General features: G+C 41.3%; 1 pseudogene; it reads left to right on the forward strand.

Moving 5' to 3' along the window:
* Positions 1-20: 20 nt before the first annotated feature.
* Positions 21-9244, forward strand: LOC142761768 (uncharacterized; annotated as a pseudogene).
* The last annotated feature ends 471 nt before the right edge of the window (positions 9245-9715 follow it).

The following is a 9715-nucleotide window of genomic DNA, read 5'->3' on the forward strand; positions in this document are numbered from 1 at the left end:
TCATGCGAATAATATGCAGCATGTACATGGTGTGAGAGATTTCTTGTGAATAAAGCTTGTTTTCTTTCTGCTTAGGAATTTCATGACTGGCTCCTTCACAATATGCCGGAATTCTCTGACAGCGTTCAGCCTGTCCTGCAAGGAAGAGCACTTTCAGAAAGGCTACAACAACAACAAAAAAAAACTTTCGCGGCAGCTACGCGCAGATTCAACCTTGTTTCTGGAGTAAGTTTTCCTCTTCGCTGTTGAACCATGTTGTTCTATTTCGCTGTTTTAGATTGAGTTCACAGATCTTAATATTAGCTCTAAAGATACACCACAGCAATCAGCTTAAGGCTTATGGTTAGTTACAACCCTAGTTACAAAGTTACTGGTTACGCATTCCTGATTGGCTCTGTAGCCGATCAGAAAGTTTTCATGATCCACTGGTTTGGATAATGCATGGTGTAGCTTCTAACAGTGCTCGGGCAGGTGCTCGCACTGTGTTTTTCAGATATCACATGTATTCTCAAATGCGGAAAAAGAGACATCATAGCGCCAGCATGTGATTAAACCTTGAATTAGGTAGCAAGTGCTACTTTGTTATATCAGTGGTCTTTGCTGATATTGTGCATCATTTGTCTGTGGCGAGGGATAAAATGATCTGGATTTTTTTTCTTTTAGTGAGAATATTCTCATTACCGCTGGGAACAAGGGGAGCGTCGCTCAATGTACAAAGTCCTTGGTGAAGCACTCGCCGCGAAATAATTAATGATGTCGTTGGATGAGCCTAAAGACCACCTTTTGGCTACGAGGACCCATGTTTATGTAAGTACTTTGAAAAGCGCTGTGAATAACAAGCTGATGCTCCTTTCAAATGAAAGTATACTTTTTATTGCAATCATTGTAGGCAGTTCTGTTCGCTTCACTGGTTCATGTCAGAGCAAAGCTTGTCCTTCATCGGCATTCAAAAGTTTACAAGCGTGCTCTGTTTCATTTTTACTTCCTCAAAGAACTAAGCAGCAAATTTGGTGGTGCTAGCTGTTCTAAGTTAATGTCTTTAGAGTACATATGACTATTAAATATGTGCCACTTCAGGTAGAAAAAAAAACAGTTTTTAATTTGGAGGTCGGAAGCATATTTAATTACTTTCAGAGCCTATTTATCAAGAGGTTTACTGTGGCTTGAAAGGTGCGAAATCACAGAATATCGAAAAGAGCGCATGTCACTGTTCTTTCACCCATCACTGAGATCACAAAGGAAAATGCTGTTGCCGAGCTACAGGTTTGTTTGCATGTGCAATTTAGATTACATAGCTTTGAACATTGGTAACTCGTAGTCACTTTCTTTCATTCAATGTGTTTGAGACCTTAAAAGCGACCCATATGAACGCCGTGACACTTGACAGAGAAAGAATGCAGGCCCTCCTTAAAGTGACATACGAAGAACGCTGCGAAAGCCATGATGACCCACTGTCCCAGTATTTCTTGCTAAAAGAAATTGCAAATGAAAGTCTATTTCCAAGTCTGAAAGAATGCAAGGCAAAAAACTCATGCCGTGATTTTCTAATATTCTGCTGCACGGAATAGCAGGTCACTGATATATAAAACTGTGAATTCTGTAAATTCCTATCCTACTCTCGCGTCGAATTGCGCCAAGCCAGATTTTCTCTACCATCGTGATAAATAAGCGCGATTTATTGCCTAAATACACCGAAACGTTGCTTCCGAGACGGCATGTGCAGCCTGATCTCGAAGGTCATGACCAAGATTACTGACAGCGCGAAACAGATGCGTCAATGTATTAGTGCTCTGCAGACGTCACGTGTATCAGAAGCGGCTGAATAAGTTGTGCTCTCAGTTATCAAAATTCTCCTTTGCTACTTAAGACGTTTTGCAATCGCACGGCCTGTAAATCTTGTTGCCGTAGTGTGCTCCGCCGTGCCGAACCAAGGAGCAAAAAAAAAAAACAGCTTTGGAAGGAGCTCACGAGTCGTGCACAAGCCAACCTCTTTTAACTAAACCTTTTTTTTAACGGGTTGATTGATTCCGCGCTGGTGGTATATTTGCGCACTTGATCAATAAAAAAGGTTTATGCGTGACAGCACGCGTTCATCTACATGAAACGTATGTGGGCTCGTGTTTAAGCTGAGTTTTTTGTCATTCTAAGCTTTATTTGGTGTCACCAGTGCGCCTAATCTCACACTATTTTGAAGCGATGTGTTCTGTATAAGACAACGTCTTGCTGTGAGTGCACGAATACTCAAATAGTGAGCGGACGAATCATTCGAATCGCGATAATAGAGGTCAAGGGCGACGTATTGGCGGCCTACGAGGCCATGCCGTCGCCGATGCATTACTTTAGATGCAGGAGAAAGCGCGAGGTCGTTTCGGCTGAAGCGCTCATGCAGAGCGTTCTCGGTGCATCATTGCGAGCCAAGCCACGCCCTTTTTGCCTGGCCGCGAATGGCCGTGCTATCATGACCCCTGAGATAGGCGGATCTCGGAGGCTATGGTATATCTAGTATGCGATAGTCGGAATATTCGACGTGAATACCCGCACAGCGCTAGAGGTCACGTGCGCCGAGGACATATACTCTCGCGCTCAAGGTCATCTAGCGAATAACCCATGTCATTTTCGGCACAAAAGTATAGCCTCGAGCATAACGCAGCCGTAGTGCATGGTCCTTTGTCTGTCGCGCATATTGATCTTGCGGTAATCCAATTGCTGTAAACTTGGAATAGCCCTTCCGTATTCTGAAGGAAAACTGGAAAGGAAAATGCTCTATGCAAAAGAGATTCCAGCAAAATGCAGAGCTGAGAGCCTCATTGGTATTCAGCACAGCAGAACATCACGCGTTCATTAGCATCCTAGCAAAAAAAAAAACACCTTATTTGTTCAACAGGGATCCCATATATAAAAATGTTTTCTTTAGTTTCGTTACGCCCTTGCTAAAAATAATAAGGCCTAGCTTGAAAACTTCATGAGATGTATAAACCAAGATCTTGGCACCTTCCTCAAACAACAAAAAATGTGTAGGCTCACTGAACAAGCTGGTTGTTATTATTTCAACTGAGAAGAAACAAACTGGTTACCTTCTTTTTTAAATTTAAGAGCACAGGAGTATCGCTCTGGATCATGCCAGTATACTATTTGGAGCTATGCTTGGAAGTCTAAGTATTGAAATAGTCTTAAGCAGTGTGCATGCAGTAGCTTAGTGCTCCGAAATGCATATTTAGGTGCTCCAAACTGCTCCGAAACTAAAATTAATTGCTCCAAATCTCGATTCTTGAGGGGGACCAGTGCACTTATCCAATAAATAATTGTTATTAAATGGTATAAATTATTATTGTATTGCTTTACGTCCTCATATCATGAGGGATATCGGAAAAAAAAGCTTTATTTTGTCGTTAATAATATTCATCACTCTTGCTTTACCTTGACTGTTTTTTTTTCCAGCTTTGCATCAAAGTCAAGCTTAGGTTTAAAAGTAGCATTGGTGACCTGGAGAGAAAGCTAAGAGCAGTGTCGGAAGCGTTTTCATGCAAAGAACAACGTGAATGCACATTCATCGACATCGTCAAGTACTTGCAAGGCCATTCAAGACACATGCTTATCAACGAGGTTTGTGGAATGATTACTAGATGCACACACTTATCAATGCACTTCTCTAGTGCTAACTTGGCAGCAAGAGCGGCAGCAGGCTTCACGTGCGCTCACAGACTCTGCGTATCTTTTATGCAGGCATTGCTGATACCGTGCGCAGCATTCTGGCTGTGGTGGCTGTACTTCCGTTTCAACTTGAAACGCTGCGGATGGAAAAGCTTTGTTTCTGACGCTAGCATCACCTTTTAAGCTACGGCAAGTTCACTGCGACACTGCCCCCCCCCCGGCCCCGTTGGATCTTCATCTGTTCGGACAGTACAAAAGCACCGAGCGCACCGTCTGCTCCTTCACTTGGCAGCAAGTGCGGTAGCAGGCTTCACGTGTGCTCACAGACTCTGCGTATCTTTTATGCAGGCATTACTGATACTGTGCCCAGCATTCTGGCTGTGGTGGCTGTACTACCGTTTCAACTTGAAACGCTGCGGATTGAAAAGCTGTGTTTCTGACGCTAGCATCACCTTTCAAGCTACGGAAACTTCACTGTGACACTGCCCCCCCCCCCCGGCCCCGTTGGATCTTCATCAGTTCGGGCAGTACAAAAGCACCGAGCGCACTATCTGCTCCTTCACTTGGCAGCAAGTGCGGCAGCAGGCTTCACGTGTGCTCACAGACTCTGCGCATCTCTTAGGCAGGTCGGGAATCGGTCTATTTTTTACTTTTACTGCTCTTGCCACTGCTGTCATTGCTGACATTTGTATCATTTGTATCATTTCGATTTTTGGCATTGCTGTTTTATTAGAGGATATTGAAGGAGATCAGAGCACTTTTTGATAAGCTGAAACGCGAACTTAAGGCAGAGTTCAAAGATTTCAAAGAAACAATCGAGCGAGACTTTCGCAAGGAACTAAGGGATATTAAAACTTTTCTGGCTATGGCAAACAAGGAATATGAAGAAATTAGAAATGAAAACCAAGCCCTGAGAGCCTCAAATGCTGAGTTATGGGTACAGTGCTCTGATCTCGCACGGCAGGTAAATGACCATGAGAACAGAATGCTTCGGGCTGAACAGTATTCCCGGAGGGCAAATGACGAAATTGAAGGCATTCCGTATGAATCCTCCGAAGACCTAGTTGAAATGGTCATAAAAATTGGAAAAAAGGTGGGCGTGCCACTTGTCGCGACTGATATCGGACGAGCGCACAGAGTTCCAATGGCACAAAACCCAAGCAAAAAAACGTGGTTGTGCAGTTCGAGCAGAGACAAAGGCGGGATAACTTTTTGATGAATGCCCGCGCAACAAGCTTGAAGTGTTCTTATCTGGGCATTGACTCTCGGTCAGCGGTGTTCGTAAATGAACATCTGTGCCCTGAAGTGAAACGACTTCTTGGTCCAGGCTACAGCACGCAAGCGGGAAACTGGTTGGAAACATGTCTGGCTTTACGATGTAAAAATATTTGCGTGGCAGACTAAAAACGCACCCAAGAACAAAATCGAAAGCAGTGATGACGTAAACAAAATGAACAGTTCTTCGTGAAAGCAGTGCAGCGAAAAATGCGGTTTGTGTTGTGGGCACAGATATTGCGGCGCCGCTGTAAACGAAAATTTCGGTTGTTTGTTTCATGCTTATTTTTTGTTTCTAAGTGGGTCAAGTACCACGCATGCTCATGAAGTTGGGTTTATGTTTGTTCATTAAATATATGCTTCACAATATCACAAAAAATTTTTGGGCGTCTGAGTTGTTATTTGAGGGAATATATTTCACTCTCTCTTATTGCCTTGGGATGCACCAGTGCTCATGCAGTAGCTTGTTTTCGTTACTATTTTTGATTGATGCTGGCTATCCAGTTTGTGGCTATAAAATTTGTTCGATAAAAATAGTTGTCGCAAATTTCGTCGTTGACCTGTCGTTCGAACGCACGGTTTATGTCGCAATGAATGTAAACTTTACAATGCACGATTTCCTGTTGACCCATCAACATCTGAAATGAACACTTCTAGTGTTACTCCGCTAGAGTTAAAGCATAATACGGTCGAGAAATACGATTCATCTCTTACATTTAATCATTTAAATATGCAATCAGCACGTGGCAAACAGAATGAATTCTGTGTATTTCTGAGTGATGTCGGCTTCTCGTTTTCTGTAATTATGTGGACATAAACGTGGTTTTCGGCTGACGAATGACATGCACCTAGAAGATTATAATGCAGTTTTCTTGAACAGACCCATTAGAAGATGTGGAGGCGTATGTATGTTTAATAAACAAGGTATCAATTATGAACTGCTTGATGACCTGTCTTTATGTACGTCAGATATTGAGGTAATATGTTTGAAATGTGGGAAGTTTCTTTTTGCGGTGGTGTACCGTCCACCTAATGGTAATTTAGGTGAGTTCTTCGAGCAGCTGGACGCGATATTCTCTCATGTTAATATACATCAGTATAAATTAGTCCTATGTGGTGACGTAAACATTGACATGCTTTCAAATACAGCTAAACAGTTCGAATTTTGTATGCTTCTTGATTCTTATTTGTTATCAAATGTGATACTGCAACCAACTCGCATTTCAGCAACTAGCACTACGTTACTGGATCTTTTTATTACCAACTTACCACGTGAAAGTCTGTTTTCTGGGACAGTCAACATTACACTCAGTGCTCATTTGCCGATATATTTAGTTATTGATAAGTACCGTGTCGTATCAAACCCAACCTACAAATTTCGGTGCCAGAGTATAACTGAAAATTCTTTTTCGCAGTTTAGAGATGAAATCTCCAGAACAAATTGGGCAGCAGTGCTCTCGTGCTCATCAGCAAACGCAGCATACGGCAGTGTTATGGAGATAATTTCCCGTATTTACAAGCGATGTTTTCCTTACAAAGAAATAAAAATAAGTTTAAACGTTCGCGGAAACCATGGGTCACAGAGAACCTCAAAAAAAATGATAAATGTGAAAAATAGCATGTCTCAAATATTCTTGAAGAATCGAAAACCAGACGCATGGGATTCTACTCGACAATATAGAAATAATTTAACTAAAGTTATGAAAAAAGCGAAACGCAGTTATTATTCTTGCATGTTCGAGGGCGTCTCAGGGGTCAAAGAGATGTGGAGCGAGTTAAATTCCATTACTGCCTTACATAAAGGTAATTTTAGTGTAGAAGAGATAACTGAAGGCGATCGAACATACAGGAGCAAAGAAAGCATTGGCTGAGAAATTCAATAAACACCTCACTTCCTTAGTAGACAGTGTCAGTGACACTACCGCACTACATTACATGTCCGCACAGACAGTAGCTTCGTCAGTTTACCTTTAGCCAACAGATGAATACGAGGTTATGGGTGTTTTCAAAAAACTAAAGAAAAGTAAATCGGAAGATATTGATGGGTTAAAGATGGCCCCAGTCTGTCCTGTCATAGATATACTAGTCAAGCCCTTAACATACATTTATAACCTAATTTGAGGCACAGGTACTTTCCCAGAACGTATGAAGCATACGAAAGTTACAGTGCTGTTTAAGGGAGGAGACAAAAATGATCTGAAGAACTATAGGCCCATATCTGTTCTACCATTGTTTTCAAAGCCCATAGAAACGTTAATGTTTATAAGACTATCAAACTTCTTTGCAAAAAATTAGATAATTACTCCAGCCCAGTACGGTTTGAGGTCAGGGCTGTCGACAAAGGTAGCATTGTTACGTCAAAAGGAAAATATCTTAGGTAATATAAAGGACAGGAAAATTACGCTAGGCTTATTCGTTGACTTCTCGAAAGCCTTTGACCGGATAAATCACAATACCCTCTTACAAAAATTGCCCTATTATGCCATTAGAGGAAATGCGCTAAACTTAATCATTAGTTATTTGAGCAATAGGCTACAGTGTGTAAGTATAAACACCGAACAATCATCTTTGCAAAAACTTGCTCAAGGTGTACCCCGAGGTAGTATATTGGGGCCGTTACTTTTTATCACTTATGTCAACAATATTATAAACATAAATCACACACATAAATATGTCATATATGCGGATGACACTTCCTTGTTTTTCACAGGTGTGGGTGTAAATGACCTAATTTCAGCAGCAAACACGAATCTAGATGACTTGTATGCATGGGCGACTGCTAACTCCCTCGACTGCTAACTGTTCAAAAACCAAAGCCGTTCTATTTCGTTCAAAAAGAACAACGTACGAAGCTACTTCAAAACTACACCTGCACGATTTTGTGATTGATTTTTGTTCGACCGCTAAAGCATTACGAATTGTTTTTCTTGAGAATATGTTTTGGGATTCACAAACCGGAATGGTAAGAAACAAGTTAAGTAAGTTACTAGGCATGCTTAGGAGATGTCAGTCATTTTTACCGACAACTCAGATGCTAATGATATACAACACGCTTTTTTCTTCCCAGTTACGCTACGGCCTTTTGCTGTGGGGCACTGGCACCTTGCACTCCAAGCATAAATTACTCACACTACAAAAAAATGCATTACGTTCTATTGCCAATGCCGAATATAATGCCCATACCTTGTCTTTATTCAACAATTTCAGATTCATAATATTTGACAACATGCATGAATATATTTCAGAGACATAATATTTGACAACATGTATGAATATTGTTTACGAGCGTCTTTAAAAACTGAAATTAAGAAAAGGAAGTAACAATCTTATCTTCATAGCATACTTAGAGCGCAGCCCTTAGTCTCGTTCACTAGACAGAGTGATTATTGGAAGGTTCCTTGATGCCGAACATACTACGGTCTACAAATGCTGAAACATTCACTTCTCCACATACTAAATTCAATTTATCATTGGAACAATTCCGCCTCCTTTCGCGACAGGATATGTCGAATATTTTTTTTACTTTCATGACGCAAGAGAGATTTAGCCATTTCCAAAGACTTGTTTTTATGTTCTGCTTATTTCTATTTTTGCGTATTTCCTCAAAGAGTGCGATCCTATCAACATTTCTTGAAATTTTATGTATGCAATATTTCTTATTGGTGCCACTTTAAACTATGTATTTTTGTCTGTTTAGTTGTTTCGAGGACTTTATGAATGCTGTCACTTTTTCTGCCTTGAATTGATGGGATGTGGGGCTAGTCAAGCTGCGTTTTTATCGCAGCTTTTTTCCCGCATTCCACACCTCACATTGTGTGGTGTAAGAATGTGGTAAAATAAACTTCAGACTTCAATTACGGTTGCATCAAGCGCTTCCTCACAATTTAAATTTCACTTTAATTATCACAGTAATATAACAATGCTCCAAATTCTTGTTTTTCTACGAATCTCACTTGAGTATTCTGAGAAAGAATTTTTGCCGTGCTGTTTCTTCATGGCGCGATTATGATATTTCACAGATGGCTCTACCGGATGACGTGCAAATCACTGCACCCATGTGTATACCTGCCCTGAACACACTTGCGTTTATGCTGGAAGCGCTGAGCAAATAATCCAAATGGCTAACAGAAATATAGAGCGGGCCCTCATTTTTTGCCTGCTGACATACTACATCAAAAATATTGAGTACCCGCCTGCTTTGTCACCAGTCGTTGTCCTTCTGCAAACGATTGCCTTGCCGGACACACCCGTGCCTCGTGGACTGCTCACACACCGCCTGAAGAATCTTCTTTTGCTCTTGAGAAAGAAGAATGTGTAGCCTTGTACTACACTGATATTTTTGTTCGTCTTGGTTTTGTGCGAACAAAACGAACACAAATGAGCGTCACGAACACGAGCGAACACGAACGAACACGAGCGTCATACTGAGGTAATGCTAACGAGACTCAGGATAGGACACACATACACGACACACACATATCTTTTGTCCGGTGGCGATCCACCATTGTGTGACAGATGTGGCGAAGCATTAACAGTCCTTCATATGTTAATCCAGTGCAAACACTCAGAAACTCTAAGAAAACAACATTTTCCATTACCCTACCGACAACATATAGCTTTACACCCTGCAATTCTTGTCGGTAGGGAACCGCTTTTAGTCATAAATCATTGTTAGCGTTTTTGAAAGAAATTCATATACTTCATATCATATACCCGGGCATTCCGTAGCACGACCTCTCGAGAGAGGTTCTTGCTGCGGTGGCTACACAAGAAAGCACTTGCCTCACGG

Source organism: Rhipicephalus microplus, chromosome 6 (assembly GCF_043290135.1).
Source record: "Rhipicephalus microplus isolate Deutch F79 chromosome 6, USDA_Rmic, whole genome shotgun sequence".
NCBI classification, from domain to species: Eukaryota; Metazoa; Arthropoda; class Arachnida; order Ixodida; family Ixodidae; genus Rhipicephalus; species Rhipicephalus microplus.